Genomic DNA, 19,028 nt, shown 5'->3' on the forward strand with positions numbered 1-19,028 from the left:
CTGATCAGCAAGGGAATTGGCAGGAACCAACCTTATTTGCCCCTTGGTAGAGTGAGTCTACTTAGCGAACTGGCAGGATGCGGAGATCGATTGATCAATAATATCGAGAGTTGATGGTTGACCGCCGCCCCCCTTGTCCTGCCCCGGCCGGGGAGGCAAAGGGGATTGCTATCGTCACCCTTTCTCCCGGTGTATGTGAAAGAGAAAAAGTGACGCACTTTTTGGATTTTCGGTCTGCGGTTGGTTGGGCCAAAGAACGAGAGTCAGCTTCCTTAAGTCCGTTCTTCCTCAGTAGCTCAGTGGTAGAGCGGTCGGCTGTTAACTGACTGGTCGTAGGTTCGAATCCTACTTGGGGAGATTTGATTCATTCAGAATTCGAATTGATAGTTATAGCTTTTCTGACTAGCGACCCCTGTCCTTCTCCTTTTTTTTCTAAAGACGCAGCAGAATCGTCAAACGGGACATCAAAAGTGGGAAGTTGATTGTAGGATTTCTATTCCTCACTCTCGTATAGGTGAACTTGGTTCGTTCAATGAAAAGGGATAAGAAGGATCCACTGGGAATGAATGGGAAGACTGGGGTAGTATCTTCATTAGCCGGAAGGAATTAGTCTCCACTAGCGTAATTCGAAGAACGAACAAGAAAAGGCGTCTTTAGGTAGGAGGATGGATAGATGTGGTCCAATGGCTAAAGCTCTGCCAGCTTCTTGTAGACTGGCAGTCTCCGAGAGGAACCTTAACCCCCCGGGTTAGGCCGGGTGGGATGGTATACTTTTTTTTCGCCACAAGTGGGAACTCAGTCCTTGGTAAGACACAAGGGGGGAAGGAAGATCTTCACTCATTCATTAAGTAAGTGCCTACGGTGAGACCCACAACAAACGAAGGGGGTGGAGGGAGACCGAAGAAGGAACAATTGTCTTGAATGCTACGCTGGGATCAGCAGCTTCCAGTGTTTTCAAAATAAGTCGGGCAGGAAGAGGAAGATCGGGCGGGGAAAACGGGGTTCGAACCCGCGACTTCTGGCATGACAGACCAGCACTCTAACCAACTGAGCTATTTCCCCCTTTCGTAACTACTGTCGATTCAACAGTCACCTACCGGTTACCTTTGTAACTATACCAAAGTAGATGTACAACAGAATGCCCTTCGCCTTTAGTACTTTTCTTTTTCTTTTGACGACAGTAGAAAGAAATGGCTCTGCTCGCTTAGAGAAGGGGCTCCGCGCTCTATCAGCTATCAGTTAGTTGGCGCTACACGCGACTTCAGTTGACAAAAGCAAACAAGATAGCGCTAGCGCCCGCAGAGAACTTTCGTTTGTTCGCCTTCTAAAAGGCCTACTGACCTGCCGGTGAAAAGCCGGTTACAAAACAAATAATAAGACGTAGTGAAAAAGTACCAAAACAACTGAAGCCTACATCCCACTACGTCTGGGTTGCCCCTTCCTATGAACCTTGAGTCAATAGATAGGGTCAACTATACCAAAGTGGAAGGGCCACTATCTAAGCTATTAGTGGGCTGGTTTGAACTATTGATTTACTGAATCGAGTGAAGCTGTGTTGCGTAACATATAGGTCGCCAAGGCCTAGAAGTACAAGTGGTCGCCCTAACGGTCACTCTCAAACTCACTACTTGAGTGACGAAAGTCACTTAGCTTCTTTAATAGGGCTTGCCAAAGAACCCCTCCGGGGCCCCGGGAAGAGGAAGAAGGAGATAGAGCAAAGGTCTCCTCTTTCTGTCCGCTCTTCCCGGCATGTAGAGATCCGATTGGGCTTATAGTTTAATTGGTTGAAACGTACCGCTCATAACGGTGATATTGTAGGTTCGAGCCCTACTAAGCCCATCTGACCTGCTTAATCAATGACTCCGGTAGTCACCTGAACCACTCTCTCGGATAGCCCACAGCCTCTCTTCTGGATGCGAAAGAAGATTCGATCAACGTACAAGGTTTGCCTTCTTGTGAGAAGGAGGGTTCTGAATTGTGTTCTCAGTGCAAAGGGAGTCTTTGAGAAGGTTCCGTTTTTCTGAAGAGAGAGAAGATCAGTAGAGCAGTCCGGCAGCTATTCGGGGGTCAGCTTTGGGATTTGCCTGATCGACCCCTACCAGTGTATTAATCTACAAAAATGAAGACTGACATTCGTCAATTTACCGGATCTATCCTCTTCTACTAACTTTACAAAATGGAAGGGAAAATGTGAAGACCAAAGATGTCAACTACTAAGCATAGTCAATTGCAAATCGGCCGGTTGGTTTGCTTCTCTCCAAGTATGGGAGATTTTCCAATCTTCGAAATACGCTCGTACTTTCTTGATCTTATGAAGAAGGGGCTTTCCTTAGCTGCGGACTTTGGGATCTTGAGAGTAGACCATGTCTTACGTTAGGGAATCCGAATCAATCCAAATCCTCTGACACTCCTTTTCAGCTGCTATTTGAATACATGTTCAGATGCAAAAGAGCTCGACTTCGAGTATGGTCTTGTTCTTAACTGCTTGAGAGAACGCATATATCCCCTTTTTCTTGCTAAACCTCCACAAGCCTTCCCATGCTCGCTAATTGAACCGTCCGTCTTCATCTTAATCCATTCGTTTCCCGGTGGTCAACACACAATAGAATATGTTTGTTTTTGATCGGATTGAGACAAAAGTACCATTTTTTAGGATGTTCGCCGATTCTTCCTCTTCTTTCTCTCATAAAACTTGAGATACTAGCTTCTAATCTGCATATTTTTGCAAATCCTTTTCCATTTGGATTTTTGAAAACATTAACTTACCTCTAGAATTCCACTATATATAACATTGACGTTCCGCCAAAATGTGCCAGAGCGAGTGAAAGGCAAGCCTACCCACGATGTTCACTTGCCATCCCCAACAAATCTGCTAGCATCCCATTCGAGTTCCGCTTGGAAACAAGAAGCTCTTCTTTATTTGTGTTTTTTTGCCCAAGATAAGCCCATTTTCCAGAGCCAAGCCTATTATAAGAGTTCAACTGCCATATTCGGATGGAGTCCAAATGCTTGCATCTTGGGCTGAAGAATGACCCAATTCCTTAGCTTCCATGCATTAATCATATCCGGGGATGTGGGAATAGGGAGATGCCATCCATCTACACGACACGATAGCTTAAGCAAAGCATAGAGAGAGCTAAGCTAGAATACAAACACAAAAGATATAGCACTAGCGTAGGCCTACCATAGAAAAGTCTAAAAAAACCTTTTCTTTGTCTGTCAGCGGGAGAGAAAGCAAGCTTACGGTGCTTTGGATGTTAATGTTTTTGTAGGATACTAAACACCTATATATATATATATATATACATTGTTTTATACTCCTCTGTACAAGCGTATAAGAGCTATTATGCTCGATAAAAGGCAGTTTATGAATAAGTAAGTCTTTCTTTTTTGAATAGCCGGCGGGAGAACTTACTTTTCCGGCTATCGTATGAACAATGTCGTCCGCTTTTCTTTTTTGAGTTTCCATGGATCTCTCCGACGAAGTAGCGGAAGCATGAAATGCTATTCACGAATGAGCATTGCTATCTGATTCCTACAAAAGAGATAGGGGAAGCTCACTTTTGTCAAATGGGGCTAGAAAGCATAGAACCCCGTCTTAAATCAACCGGTGAATCCATAATCAAAGTGAGGAGAACAGGATATGTTATGAGAAGAGTGACGTGGGAATAGATTGCATTTCAAAAAGAATCTATACACTCAATAAGCCAGAACGGGAAGATTCAACTGCAAAAAGAACTGGTACGGTGTGAGAAGAGGCCTATTCTCAATAATGAACAAGATGATGCAGCTCTAGTTGCTGGAGGCAGAGGACGTGGACGCGGCAGGAATAGATCCAGGGGGAGGACGCGAGTAAAAAAGGCTATGAGGATCATAAAAATTGAGGTGGAGGGAGATTGTATAACTAAGGATCGAGTAGAGGAAGACGTCAGTCTTTCAGTTGTAGATGATCATTACCGAAAAAGATGTACATTCGAATGAAAAAAGAGGGCCTGTCCGAGAGGAAATAAAGAATATTCATTTGCGGATTCTTCCGAACAAGCAACGGATTGAGCAACTAGCGCGAAAGCCGTTGCGCGTTAGCGCATCCGTTTTCTTGCTCGGGAACGAGGGGACTAAAAAATTGTCAAAAGCCATCTTTCTCTTTAACTAACTAAGTATTCTTAAAAATATGTATGTCTATGAGGTATTTTGACTTAATGGGAAGTAGGCATCTCATTCATAGGCAAGAGCAGGCCGACCTGAAGGCATGAACTGAAGGCAGGCAAGAAGGCATTAAATGGCTTTTAAGGATTCGGTGTAAAGATGCGGAGTACAGTATCTTTCTTTCTATAAAAATATATGGAATCCGCGATCCTATCCTATTTTTGAAGTCATTTTTGCATTCGAAATTATTTTCTTTCGCAAGAGCACTCAAACATAGATTGAAGATCTTCAGTTCTTCGGTCGGCAGCCGCAGTCAGTAATAGCAAGCAGCGTCCCATACTACTTTTCCTTTGAATGTTCATTCTGGAATTGAATGTCACAAACAAGACTCATACTTCAGAAAAAAACTGCTTGAATCAGGAGCTGTAATCCGCAGCTTTAGAGATAGGGGCGGCAGTCACAGCATTGGCAGCAGTGAGCAGAGGTCAAGAAGAAGAAGCGGTAAGAGCAGTTAGAGAGCAAGCAGCGGCTCATCAAACCTTTCTGTTTCGGTTACAGCTCAAGCGGTTTGTTTTCAAGTAAGGTACTCAAGAAAGCTTTCCTCCTGAAGACAGAGTTTCGGGTGAGCTAGCAAAGAAAGTAAGCAGTTAACCGGAAATTTAGGTCAAATTAGCATTTCGTAAGTTTTAGTAAGGCCAGTTATGGGAAGCAGGCCATGGAGAAAGAGAGGAATCAATCGTCCAACGCTATGTTAACAAATACGTGAAAGGTTTGATTATTCCATACACTTGAACGCGTTCCTTATCAATAGGTTTCGGAGAGACCAGCAATGATTGCTTGACGATCTTCACTTCATGAGACTAGACTTAACTCAAGCTTCATACGAAAGCATTTACTAAACTAAAGCCGTTGAGCCAAGTCAAGCGAAAGACTTATTCGAAGAAAGCTTTAAGAGAGTTTGTTGTCCCATGCCTTTCTGATGGTGAACCTCCTACTGCTTCTTCCAATTCTGAAACTGGGATTGGCCTGTTGACTCTGCCCTTCCTTTAGACAAAGAGCCCCCAGTTTCGCCAAAAGACCTCTGCGTGTTGTCATTCAACTCCACACAAGCCTGTCGTTGGGCTACTTGCGTCTTTGGTAGATACAAAGGAGAAGTGACGGTCGGTGAAATAGCCCTCCAACTCGTAGCTCTTCTTGCTTAACGTGAAAACTCTCCTTTCCGATGAAAACGAGAAAGAAAGATGTCAACTACTAAATGTGCTACTTTGTGAATTTGATACTAGGTAGTTCTCCCCCCTCGGCAGGCAAGTAGCCTTTGCGACTTACATCTCTTCTACAGGAGGGTATGAACCCCCGGATCTAGGCAAGGTGATGGCGGGGAACTCCAACAGGTTTTGGTTTCCTCCTCACTGATTGATGGAGCCCAAGACTGCTTGACGACTTTTGGTGTGGGGTCAGCTTGAGCCGAGGTCGTCTCGTAACAGGAACAGGAAGAATAGAAAACAAGCACACAAGCAGGAATAGGAATATTGGCTGTCACTATCCTCTGGTTAGCAATCAACTACGGAGCTGGCAACTCACAAGCCAGCAAGTCAACCTCTGTCAGATCTTCGGCCCAGTTTATGGACGAAACTGACTCTACTTCCTCATTCAGGCTGATATGAACTGCAAAAGTTTGCATCTTTAGCGTGGATATCGTAGGTATAAATGAAATAAACTGGAATCAGGAAGTTGTTTCTTTCTCTCGATACGCAGAGGGGAGAGCATGCCCTGTCTCAGGCAGTATATCAATCGTTAACGATCTTACCGGGACACATCCAATTGAAACTAGAATCCCAACCTCTTTGGAAGAAGCTCCAAATAGAAAAACTTTCAGAGCGGGGAATCTTCCTACAAACTAAAATGTGTTAAATATATATATACCTACATCTGCCTAGAAAAACTGGAGTTTCAGGCACCCTCGTGGGAGACATTGGATGTTGTCAACCGGCCTTAAAATGCTCATAAACAGCTCTTCCCCCATTGACTTAGTTTTCGCTCTCCTCTGTTTCTAGTAGAAAAAGCCTGATCCTACTTTGCGAGTCCAACAGGTCTAGTATTCTTTTCTTTTTCGTCTGAGGGAACGTGGTAGCCTTGATCTAGCTAAGACTTGAGATTCCATTCTATTTCATTCTGATCTCGTTATGAGGAAATAGGTGAGGCGAGGCTAAGACAAGATATGGGACTTCCCGCGCTAAGTTGTTCCAATCTCTGTACTTCAGTAACCGAACTCGAAAGTGCTGCTATGAGCTAGATTTGTGCGTACATGGGTAAAGAAGCGAGCAAGGCTACCTTTCCGCTGGAAATCCTATACCTGAGTGCTATTTGATCAGAGTGAGTTGTAATTGAGCTTGATTTACTTGCTCTTCTATTTGCATTTTTTGTTAAGTATGTGGGTGACTCATTGTCGTGAGATCGGTTGGTCGAAAATGCTTTTCAAGTAGTCTCAGTCGGCGAACTCGGCTCCACAGAAGAAGTCAGTAGTGAATCAAAGAACTCATGCATGTAATCAGTGACTAGGGATCGATCAATCGGATGCAACCGAGCCATACAAAAAGAATTGTAAAAGGGATGACGCAAGAGCAGCGGAAGGTGACTTAGCATCATCAGTCATTTCCTATAGAAAGGAAGGAAAGGATCTCTCTTCTGTCTAGACGAAAGATCTCATTTTTGCTACTGCTCTCCCTCTTATGAGTCTCTGTCAGCCGTTGTTTAGTAGCTTTCAACGCGAGTTCAGTCATTCTCTTAGATACTGAAAAGTACGAACTGACTTAAAGCACAAACATGAAGGAAAGGCTGAATTCGAAACATCTTGAATCGGATTCTCTCTTCTCAGAGAGCTTGAGAGTGAAATGAGTGGGCCGGCCAAAGAAGACCACTATGGAAGTGAAAGGGGAGGGCAAGAGCGGTTCGAAGACCATAGCCCGATGTGGGTACATTGGCGTCATCGTCGTATGAAATTCACGCACAAAGGGCGCCGCATCACTCTCGATGGCATTCAAGATAATCCTTCCTGCCGTCCAATCTCTGTCCGTAAGCTGCAAGGATTGCTGAAATGGGGTGCAGTTAGCCAGTGTGTGCAAGTGCGTCAGATTCACCAGGAGCATGATCTGCAAGCAATTACTCTAGATGCTGATCCTGCAGAGCAGACACCTCCAGCTGTTCAAGAACTGCTACAGGAGTTTGATGCTTTGTTCCGGGAGCCAAAGGAATTACCCCCTCGTCGTGCCTGTGACCACCAAATTCCGTTGGTGCCAGGTGCAGTGCCAGTCAATGTCCGGCCATATAGATATGCACCCCACCAGAAAACAGAGATTGAGAAGCAAATATGTGAGATGATGAACAATGGCATTATTCGTCGCAGCACGGGCCCCTTCGCTTCTCCAGTGCTCTTGGTACGTAAGAAGGATGGATCCTGGCGCTTTTGAAATATCCTATGCCAGTCGCGGGTTGTCCCAAGCTCAACGTAGGTTCGCAAGAGAAAAAGAGGGGGGTACCTTGTCTGTCGGTCGAAGAAGGCAACAAACAAGTGGAAGCAACCGATGCTTTTGTCATTCTACTCCTTGATGCCAGTCTGTGCTTGCTGTCATGCTGGCAAAAGCGGGGGTTTCGGCCGGCTTTACCTACTATTGGATTTGAACCAATGACTCTCGCCGTATGAAAGCGATACTCTCACCGCTGAGTCAAGTAGGTCAAGCTGAGTCAAGTCAGAGAAAATCAAAAAAAAGAGAAAGCCAACCAAAGCGCAACCAGAGTTCTCCGCGGGGTGGAGCACTAAGAAAGAGAAAGCGTTATCGCTATACGAAATGAAGCAGCGGCTAGCACACTAAGATAAACCACTTGGTTTAAAAAACAGCTTAGTGGCGTGTGATTTCAACACTATTCCAGAGGTATATGACAAAAATTGTGGGAGAGACCTCTATGTTCCTAAGCTTAAATCATTCTATGATTGTTTACAATTCTGTCATCTATTTTACATGAGGGCTAGAGGGTGGTCTTGGAGCAAGAAAAGTATTGAGTCCAGGCGCATTATGGTACGACTGAGACTGAGTTGGGCAGGAGCAAGCGGTTGGATTGGCCTGACTCTTCAAGACCAAAGATACTCGGCTTCCTCTTCATCAAGTCACGAAATTCGACCCTTAGTTAGCAGCACCAAAACTAGAGCAGGCCCAAGACAAGCAAGAACAGTCAGTCAGCACCGATCAGGCAGGAAGCAGACAGTAAGCTAAGAATACTGGAAGAAGGTGGTCGCTCAGCCAAAGCCCTAGTTCAACCAGAACAGTAGGGAAAGCGGTAGAGGCCGCTCCGTAGCTTTGGTGGTCGCACTCTAATCCGCTTTAGAAGAAGCAGCTATTCTATTGCTTGGCTATAAAGCCTATAAGTAAGAACTCTGGGGAAGGAATCCGATCTGCAGATGAAGCAGAAAAAGGCAAAAGGCGAGCGCACAGCGAGGAATTTTCCATACTAGATCGACTCAACATTACCGAATCTACTCTGAGACTCTCTTCTCTTCATGGTTGGTTGTAAAAAAAAGAGTCTCTTTAGTCCCCAACTCTATGGATTTTAATTTTTGGCTCAACACCCTGCTCTCGACGTTTGCTCGGGACGGGAGGCTATGAAATAGTTGAAAGCAGATGCAACATTAAAGAAAGTCAATCCAGTAGCCTTAAGTCGTACCGAACACTATGTCCTAATTGTAAGGGATTTCTTTCAACCCGGTGGTAAGCCGGTGGTACCCGGAGAAAACGTTGCCCGAAGGAAGGGACTAAACCCATCTGTTCAAGTAGTAGCCAAGTAGTACCGAAGGAGTATCTCCGAGTTAAGGAGTACCGAAGGGAAGGAAGAAAAACCAAGTGAAACAAATTGATCGCAATGGTCTAAGATATAGTCACTGAACAATAACTCAGATCTGATGTCGGATCGAAACAAAAATGCAAAAAGACAACACAAACGTAAAAGATCGAACTCTAATTTAGTTACTGAGTGAGATGTTTTGCTACCTACAAAAGGTTGGTTCTTCCCCTACAACCCCTAGCCCTCCAAGGCAGTACTCTTCATCGGCAAATCCGAATGTCTCGATCCGAGTTGAGACCCACCTACAGAAATTGATCCATCAACGGCTTTTTCTATAGTGGCAGGAAGTCTCCAACTCTTCGATATGCGCTAGCTAGGTAATCCCTTTACTTAATCTGATATGGGATCTCTTGATACCAGAAAGGAACTGAACTGGCTTGCCCGGAAAGAATGGATTGCGACCCTTGGAGAGCTAATGGTACTGGACTGATAGCGCACTGATTGAACCGACCCCGGACGTACCACTGGGGAACCTGTGGCTGGAGAGAATCTCTCGCGATGGAGAAATGTCAAATGGGAAGCTCTATGGAGGCACACATCATGTCGTTCGTCATCGAAATGGGACTGACTCGCTCGGGAACAAGCACAGGATTGAGGAACTTTCTGGCGTAACACACCCGTAATGGGGCAATCTGACTAGCTGGTCAAAACCCTTTCCGCAGTGTTTAAGTGGTGCTGGAAGGAATCAAGAGGGGAGGAGGAAAGCTGTACCAGGTGGAAGGAGAAGAGCTGATTGCTACTAAATCAGAACAAGCTTAGTTCTGCATGATGGCTCAATGGTGCATGGTCAACTCAGTAAACCTAACATCTCTGATCTCTGATCCAATTTCAACCCTACTGAACTCTTAAGAGTAGGTGTTTCAAGAACCTAAGTCCTTACAAAAAAAAGAATCCATGATCACTATAGACCCCCGAAGGTACTGAGCCCAAACATCTGAAGCCATACGGATACTCACATCTGCAAAAGGCTGAGATTGAGAATTGAGGAATTGCTGAAGAATTCACTGATACAATCCTCTACTAGCCCCTTTGCTTCACCTGTGCTGTTAGTGAAGAAGAAGGATGGGACATGGAGGATGTGCATTGAAACCAGGCAGCTGAATGCTAGTACAGTAAAGAAGAAATACCCAATTCCGGCACATAGATGCCCTATTGGATGAGTGGTGCTAAATATTACAGCAAGATTGACTTAAGATCTGGCTATCATCAGATCAGGATGAGAGAGGAAGACAAGCCCAAAACTTCATTCAGAACCCTGTAACTATGAATTCAATGTGATGCGGGCTTACAAATGCTCCTGCAACGTTTCAAGCACTCATGAATGATGTGTTCAAGCCCAGAAGATTTGTGTTGGTTTTATGATATACTTCTTGACAGTAAAACACTGAAGGAGCATCAACAGCACTTGCAGCTAACACTTTTTCTGCGGAATCAGCTACATGCTAAGATGAGCAAGTGTGAGTTTTGACTTTTAAAGGCAGAATATTAGGGGTAAAATGGAAAATAAGGTGGCAGATGCATTTAATAGGAGAAAGGCCGGAACATCTGTCCAGCTGGTCCAAGGTGTGCAAACCGCTTTGTGAAGGCCGACTGAGAATGAGGGACCTAGTAGTGTATTTCGAAGCCTTCTAGGCAAAGCTGCTTTGGCGTGCACTGAAAGGGCGTCTTCCTTTCCTATATTATACCAGAGGTGAGTGCATAATCTGGTGTAGAACGGAGGGGATATCCTAAGTTGATGTGCACAAGTGCTTCCTCTGATTGAAGTCGATTGCCTCAACCAATTTCTTAGTACATCAACACAAGAAGTGGCGAATTGGGGATGGTACTACCTCAGTGAAACTGTGGGAAGATGGGTAGGTGGGGCCTCTCAACCAAGACATCGCGGTTGGCGAGTGGGGACTCTACTGAATTCTAGCATGGGGGTGGTAGATTACTGACGTGAAGCCGGACCTCTATGAGTGCTCTACATGGCCGGATCAAAGCTATTCTAAAAACTAGATCCATTGGAGTGGGAAGTACTCAAGATGTAGAAGAGGACTCAAGCAGGTTTGGTCCTCTTTCTCTGATGTGTTCTTAGAACCCACTACCCTCCCTCCTAAAAGACCATGTGACCATCGGATTCACCTCACGATAGTCAACCAGTGAATCAAAGGCCTTATAGGTATTCACACCACCGGATGAAATTGAAGCCATAATCAAGGAGTTACTCTAGAATGGTACTCTACAACCTAGTTCATGCCTCACCGGCTCTTCTTTACAAGAAGAAAGAAGGTTCGTGGCGCCTATGGATTATAGGCAACTCAATGCGCAAACCGTAAAAAAGAAATACCCGATACCGGTCATTGATGATCTTCTGGATGAGCTACACGGTTATACTGTGTACTCAACAATCGTTTTATCTATTCCCACATCGATTCACCAAGCCTGGAACTCGTTATGGATAGAAGGTCCGTAGAAGTGAAAGTAGGACGACGGGAGAAAAGAGTAAGGAGTACCGGAAAAAGAAGATTTTGGACTTTCTGCCCACGAAGAAATAGTAGCATTTGAAACTGGAAAGATTTACTTTGGATAGTAAATCCCCAAGGAAGGGCTATAATCCAAACAAAGGAGGAGCTAGCGGACAGTTCGAATTTCAATGATTAGGGAGGGGAATGAAACACTTGTCTTTCACAATCAATTCTTTGTTTTTTTATGTTTAGGACACACGAAGCGAGAGCGAAACTCGCTATGAGGAGAAGACTCGGCAAGAGAGGTTTGAACAAGAGGAACTGCCGTCTAGTTGAGTTTGATCATTCTCTCTTTCTATCTCTCTTTCTTTCAAGAGCTGAATAAGGGCATATCCACAAAGGAGAGAGAAATCGGACTTTCTTCTTTACCCCCCTCATTATTCAAGACGTGAATATAAAGTGTATTGTACTCCCTTGGATCTTTTCCGGGATCTTTACTCGTCATTGATCAAGGAAGCTAGAAGGAAGATGGGTGGTAGGGTGAATGGACATTCGTATCCTCTCCGACTCGTCGGTTAGGAGAGTAGCGACCAAAAAGAAATCATTATACAGGATAACTGATGTAGAGATAAAATGTAGGAAGGAGAAAGTTGGTTTCAATGAGTCATGTGAATTGTAGAAGAAATAGGTAAACAAGGCGGGTTAATATATATACGTTGAAAAGCAAGGGGATAAATTGAACGAAATGAAGAGCAATCCAGAATCCGATTTTGTATACTATAAGAAAAAGGCACTGAAAACTTGGAAACGGAAGATGTTGTAACTGATATGGGTAGTCACACATTAGGCAAAATGGTGTAGTGGTTGGGCCAGGTAGCTTCTTCTTTTGAACAGCATTTCATTATGTTTTGGATGCTTTCTACTATGTTTCAAGTGATCAAAGAAGAGTTTATTTCCCACTACTCATATCACATCTTATGTGTTGATGCAAGCTGACTAAATCAATAAGATGGTATTCGTATTTGATTAGACAAGATGGTATTCTTCTTTATTCCGGAGCACAACAATCCGGATCTCTATCTTATAGCTTATCCTTCCTATTCTGTATGTATTACGGTCATGTCAAGTCAATGGTCTGTCTACCCTGCAACCGGTCTTGAATGGCTTCAGTGAATTGTTTGCTGAGCCTACAGAGTGACCTCCTAGGAGGACAATAGACCACAAAATACCCTTACTACCAGGCACTAAACCTGTCAATCATTAGAGAAGGGACAGAGTTCAAGATAAGACTATCTTGCCTGTTTGGTAGAGAGAGTACCGGGTATTCCGATGGTTAAAGATTCAAGTCTTAGTGGCAAAGGGGGACAGCTTTGGCCTGCAACCGTTTCCACTTTACGGCCCACAGCTTGTGTTCTTCGGTATTAATTCGGTTTCTGTTTGTTTGGCTTGTCTCGTGCACCACCTGAATTGAATCATAGTAATGGGACTTTGGTAATCCAGTGATGAAGTCAATGCTGATAATGGACCATGCTTCATCAGGAATGGGTAGAGGATCGAAGAGGCCAGGGAGTTTTTAATGTTCTACCTTAGCTTGCTGACAGATTTGACACTTGTTGACAAAAGATTCCACTGATTGAAAGATTCCTGTCCAAGCAAATAGTGCCTTGACGCGGTGATAAGTAGCAGTAATGCCAGAGTGGGCACCAATACCACTGGCATGAAGTGCTTGCAAGATGTTTTTTTTCATTTAGAAGTTTGCACCAACCCATACTCTTCCTCTATATCGAATGACCCCATTATGCAATGAATATTTGCTATTCTTGTGAGTGCTCAGGACTGCCAATTCAGATAGTCAATTCTGGGTGAATGTGTCTTTGTTGTAACCTGCAACAATATCAGTGAGCCATTGTGGTTGACAGGAAGTAATGGCATTGAGTTCATCTGGCTCATGTAATCTAGATAGTGGTGCATCAGCTGCCCTATTCTCTGAGCCTTTTATTGGATGGTATATTGTAATCCCATGAGCTTGAGGAAAGGAAAGCTTTGTGCTGCATTGGTGTTTTAAGTCTTTGAGCAGTCAAATGAGCTAAGCTCCTGTGAATGAAACGCCTGTCCTGCTAAGCCCAAACTCTAATGTGCTTGACTTGGAAGTAGGCCACTCTTTCACTGTGAGGATCTTCTTTTAGTCTGTAGCCACCCCTTGCCCACTAATGACATGACCCAGGTACTCTATCTGTGGTTGAGCAAATGAACATTTATTCAACTTCACATATAGTTGATTCTGCTTCAGAAGGTCAAATACTTGCTGCAAATGGGTGACATGATCTTGCAAGGATTTGCTGTAGATTAAGATGTCATCAACAAAAACAAGTACACAAACCCTAGTCAGCTCAGCCAGAATTGTGTTCATAGCACTCTGGAGGGTGGGTGGTGCATTTGTGAGCCCAAATAGCCTAAAATTCATAGTGACGTGGGTCTTGAATGCCGTTTTGTATTCGTCTGCTTCATGTAATCTTATCTGATGGTAACCAGCTCTCAGATCCAGCTTAGTAAACCAAACAGCACAAGATAACTCATCCAACAATTCTTCAACTACAGGCATTGGGTATTTTATTAGACGAATCCATCTTATTTCCTTATTTCTCTGTTTTGGTAGCAGGAGAAGTAGTTTGTTCAGCCCGGACTTCAAAGTAGTCTCCCCCGTTGACCTTCTTTTTTAGATAGAATCCTCAATGAGTGGAAAGGACTCCCAAACTTGCTCCACAGTACTATACCATACAGAGCCGCGCCCTTGTGATATGATAAGAAGAAAAGGGGCCAGGCCGCCCTCTTTTCTTTTCCGCACCAAGCCTTCTTGTAAAATAGGGTGTATAGCTCAGTTGGTAGAGCATTGGGCTTTTAACCTAATGGTCGCAGGTTCAAGTCCTGCTATACCCAAAACAAAAAAAACACTCTTGTATTCGTAAGGATGCATAGTAGCCTTCAAAGAGCACTCTTTGGCCTTGAGAAAAGCCCCTTTCTCATCAACATCTCGACTTCGCTCGTTGTTTGAGGTCAGTATAAAGGAGATCAGACTGGCTCGGTCATTGATAGGCCGGCCTTCTCCTTATTCATTGGATAGGGCGCGGGGGAAAGTCAAGTCAAGCACTAGTTAGTTGGGGTGGGACGCACCAAAGCAGCGTTCGTTGCACTAGCGCCTTATCTTTTGAAGCTAAACAGAGGCTCGAAAGACGGAGTACGTCCGAAGTCGTTGGCTGCCTTTTTGTAGTGCGCAAGTCAGAGTGAACTTCTTCTTCTGTTCTGCGAATCTACTAACGAGAACTGCCGTACAGTCCTATCTTTTTTTAAGAAAGATCGTAGATGAACGTTTCGTTTCGTTACCTAAGTAGTTGAGCAATTCATTCCAAGGTAAACAAACAGGTATTTCCTTTTCTCGTTCAGTCCTTCTCTCCTTCCATCCCAGTAGGCCTATTCATGCTTTTTTGCTATCCATCTTGATCAAATAGAAGAAGGGGAAATTCAGACTAGGCAAAACACCTCAAAAAGTGAAAAAAAGATAAAACAACTTTCTTTCAAGTAGTAAACCATAGTTCTCATCCTAGGAAACCATATCGATCATCGGTTCAGAGCTCCCAACTACGAAGCTCTTTTCTAGAGCGAGTCAACAATTCGTGGATCCATGGTTTGGATGAAGCTATGTACCCGGGTAGAGATGATTTGTCTCAAAGATGTTCCGCTCATCCAAGAATCTGAAACTTCATCTACATAAACTCATAAATAGCCCTTTCCTTTCTTTTCTTGACTTCAAAAGGTAATCAATCCTTTCTTTTCATCTTTTATCAAGTCTTCCTCTTCCTGATTGAGTCAATCAGGGATAGAAATTCGGATCAACTATGAGGAGTAGGGCTGCTAGGCAAGTGAATGAACTCTGTCCTAGGCAATTCCAATAAGTTCAGTGAAGTGAGGGCGAAGCCTTTTTTGAGAGGGAAAATACACTCCAAATGATATTCCATAATGGAAGGAATGAGTGGAAGATTTACTGGAAGAAAAAAACTACGATACTTTTCTAGTCGTAGGTAGGGCTACCTATCTAGTTTCGTGCTTCGGGCGTACCAGATTCAGTAGGCTAGGTTATAGCCGACAGATTTCTTTAAGAACTAGCCGCCTATAAGCCTCGCTAGTAGTATTCCTGCCCAGTGCCGGAGTAGTGACTCACAAGGTAAGTTCTCCTCGATGCATTTCCAACACTCTATTTTTCTACGTACACTTTTGATTCCTCAGTAGGTAGGGACAACGTTCGAGATCTCATCCGACCGTCTATTTCTCACTGATTGGGAGATTGGATTGGAATCCGAGGAGAACTGATTGAATGTCATGGAACGAATGGGGCACTATGTTGGTTACCCACTGCTAGCCTAGCGGAGATTTCTCTATTTGTTGAAAGTGGAAAGGAGTCATATTTGAATCGGAAAGTTGGGCTCGTTCACTCACACCTTTCTTTGATTATCGATGACTTGGCTTCTTGCTCAAGTAAGCACCCGGCATACCAATTCATTATCCTTGGGGCTCGGCTTGCTCCTTCCTATCTACGTTATTCTTTCTTTGTTACTCTCGTAATGACGTTCCGAAAGAAATCAAGGTTACCAGGTCACAGCTCTGATTCTTCTTCCCTTATAGAACCTTCCCGCAAGAAATCAGTGGAAGTGGGTCCGCCCCTACAACTCATCAAATCAGCCTTCTTTTCTGTTCTGCGCTGTACATATTCTCAAGTTATGAGAAAGAATGGATTTGAATGCAATTTGGAATTAACAAAATAAACGAATGAAGAATATTTTTACCTCTTATCTGATAAGCAATCAAAGCATTTGAACTGCTCAATGAACAATAAAGAAAGAGCTAAGGTAAAAAAGTATATGTGTTACTAATAGTAAACCAATTTTATTTGGAGTTTGCTTTCAGCTGAACATGTTATAACTACAAATGAGGTGAGGCTTGATTAGGTGGCTTTGCAAGAACTAGGGAGGAACACAAGTTATGTACTTTAGGCTAAACATATGAATTTAGAAGATCAACTTTTCCAATTGGACATAAACAAAAGCAACCAATAATATATATATATATAAACTTCAATAATATTTTCTCTATGGTGAAGTAATTTCATCGATAACCACTAAACGATTAAGTAGCGATGTATGCAAAGCTAGACAACGAACATGTCATAATACACTCGTTCTGCATATCTTTAGGATAAAAGAAAAAACTGCGAAAAAATCTGTTTTCCTAAATAAAAAGATCAAGAAATCTATTTTGTATGGTTCTTATTTCGTTGAAAACGTTTCCATGAGACTTTCTTTCATTGAAGAAGTCCATGACTTGTTCTAGGTGATATGAGGTTGAACAGGCTTTAGAAAAAAATGCAAAGAAGGGTACATGAGGGTGGAATAAAAATCAAAAAGATGACCCCTTCTTTCTTCCTGAGCATTACCGATAAATATTCATTCTTTATACGTTAGGTTGGGTTTCAGATGTATATCATTTATTATATGAAACCAAAAAGAAGAAATGACAAGAAAGTTGTATATAGATGGAGGAATAAATTATGATGTGGAAAACAAGGCAGGGGTTCAAATCCTGTCATCCCTACCTATTACTTCTCCTATGGGCAGTAACGAGGGATCAATTGAGATCGATTCAAATTGGACAAAATTCAGAGTTTCATTTTTCTATATGCATGCGGTACAAAAATCATACTTTTCTTTACTGCTTTATCTCCCGGAAAGCGCTCTTAGTTCAGTTCGGTAGAACGTGTGTCTCCAAAACCCAATGTCGTAGGTTCAAATCCTACAGAGCGTGATTCTGTTCTTGTTATGTCGAATCCAAAAAAAAGAACTTATATAAATATAAGAAAATGAGACAGTAATGAGGTCCATATCGTCATCGTAATAAAAAGAAAGATCTGCAAGCATTCTTTATGGGAGTCGGGGCTTTCTGATTTGAAGTTGCTGGAAAAGGACCTCTGTGATCAGTTGATCATTAGTCGTTTTTTTAAGGTAAGTAGGGAGGGGTGTCTTGATCGAAACCGAACTTCAATTCCACCCAGCTCAGATTCTATGCAGCAGTGGGGAAGACCTGTTTATACTTTTATTGAGAATTCCATTTCTTCCTGCCGCACCCCAATTCTTTCCCAGCAGTTGAAAATTGATATGAGATCTTGAACCCAGGGGGCTCCTATGTTCTGGGCAGAGGCATTGATGTGGGCTATTAGAATAAGGTGGTAAGGTCCAGGCATCTTCAAACCCCACATATGCCCTCTTTGATCTAGTAAGGGGAATGAAAGAAACAGGAATGTTGCACAATAAAGTGTCAGCACTCATCCCCAAACTCCATAGGCCCCGCAATAGAAAGAGTTTACTTCGGTGCCGGAGAGCCGAAACCGCTAACCGAAACAAGACATATTCACTTTGACCACAGCCACCCGCACTTGCCTACCCGACTGGCTATTTTAGCTATTCTCTCTTCAACCTTCCTCTAACCTAAAATAGTCGTACCGCTCCCCCTTTAGAGATAGATTTCTTTATTCTCTAAGCTAGCTAAACGCCCGAAACATAATAAGCTAAGCCTCCATCGATTTAGCCAAAGCAGGCCTGGAGAAAATAATGGGAGTCAGTGTCCCTTAAACACCTTGTTTCCTCTTCTTTATGGTGGCTTCTTCTTAAATGAAAGAAGATCTCTGCTGCACTTATGCCTTCAAACCCGAAAACAGTGGTTATTACGACACCAGGTGAAATAGCTGCTTTTTCTTCTCTTCCTCCCCTCGACCTATTGAAGTTGCGCTCACCCGCAGCCCTAAGCCCTACAGTTCCTTCGCTTACCGCCTAATCTTAATCTATTGCCCTGCCTCCAAGAGAAGAAATGGCACCAACCGATACAATGGCAGCTAGTTCCAGGGAAGCTGCTTCAATGGAAGTTGGATTGCCTAGTTGCTTTTGAGTTCGATTTGAACTAGTTTCCAAGCTTTTTTTTCATCCATGCCTATAAGTATAATTATCTTTTCCAATCCGAGTGTTCCATCGGACTTACTCCATTTGCTTCTAGGGTCCATTTGCTTCTAGGGATAGATAGGGCTGGAGTCGTCAGTGCTAGAATGAAATGTGAATGAGAGCATAGATTGATTGTCTCATTGCATGTACGTATAGTAACCGGTTAATAATACTAAGGGTCCCTAATACTAATCTCGACATGAGAGGAACGTGTCCTCTCGGCCTTGATATATACTAACAAATATGGTTTTTTCACTCAGACATGAGAGGTGAGATCGATTATATGATGGAGACAGATGGAGGAGCAGAAAGTGAGAGATTGTGGCATGAAGCACATGTAAGGTGTACAACTCTTGAGACGGATGCATCGAGGTGCCGGCCTATGAGAACGCTCGTCATAGCATTGCGCCATAATTTTGTGATGGGTCTTTCGTTTTAAAAATAGGAGTTTTTCGGGTCTAGTTTACCGGTCCGTCAATAAATGCGTATGAAAAGTGAAATA

The 19,028-nt window shown here is 43.3% G+C and overlaps 4 non-coding genes across 4 annotated transcripts; 3 read left to right on the forward strand and 1 right to left on the reverse strand.

Annotated features, from left to right (window-relative positions):
- Positions 1–285: 285 nt before the first annotated feature.
- Positions 286–357, forward strand: TRNAN-GUU (transfer RNA asparagine (anticodon GUU)). The gene has a single exon. It is a non-coding gene; the product is annotated as a tRNA-Asn (tRNA).
- Positions 358–988: 631 nt separating this feature from the next.
- Positions 989–1,062, reverse strand: TRNAD-GUC (transfer RNA aspartic acid (anticodon GUC)). Its single transcript has one exon. It is a non-coding gene; the product is annotated as a tRNA-Asp (tRNA).
- A 13,288-nt stretch (positions 1,063–14,350) lies between these two features.
- On the forward strand, positions 14,351–14,423 carry TRNAK-UUU (transfer RNA lysine (anticodon UUU)). Its single transcript has one exon. It is a non-coding gene; the product is annotated as a tRNA-Lys (tRNA).
- Positions 14,424–17,265: 2,842 nt separating this feature from the next.
- On the forward strand, positions 17,266–17,339 carry TRNAW-CCA (transfer RNA tryptophan (anticodon CCA)). The gene has a single exon. It is a non-coding gene; the product is annotated as a tRNA-Trp (tRNA).
- Positions 17,340–19,028: the final 1,689 nt, after the last annotated feature.

This window comes from Triticum aestivum, chromosome 5A, assembly GCF_018294505.1.
Source record: "Triticum aestivum cultivar Chinese Spring chromosome 5A, IWGSC CS RefSeq v2.1, whole genome shotgun sequence".
NCBI classification, from domain to species: Eukaryota; Viridiplantae; Streptophyta; class Magnoliopsida; order Poales; family Poaceae; genus Triticum; species Triticum aestivum.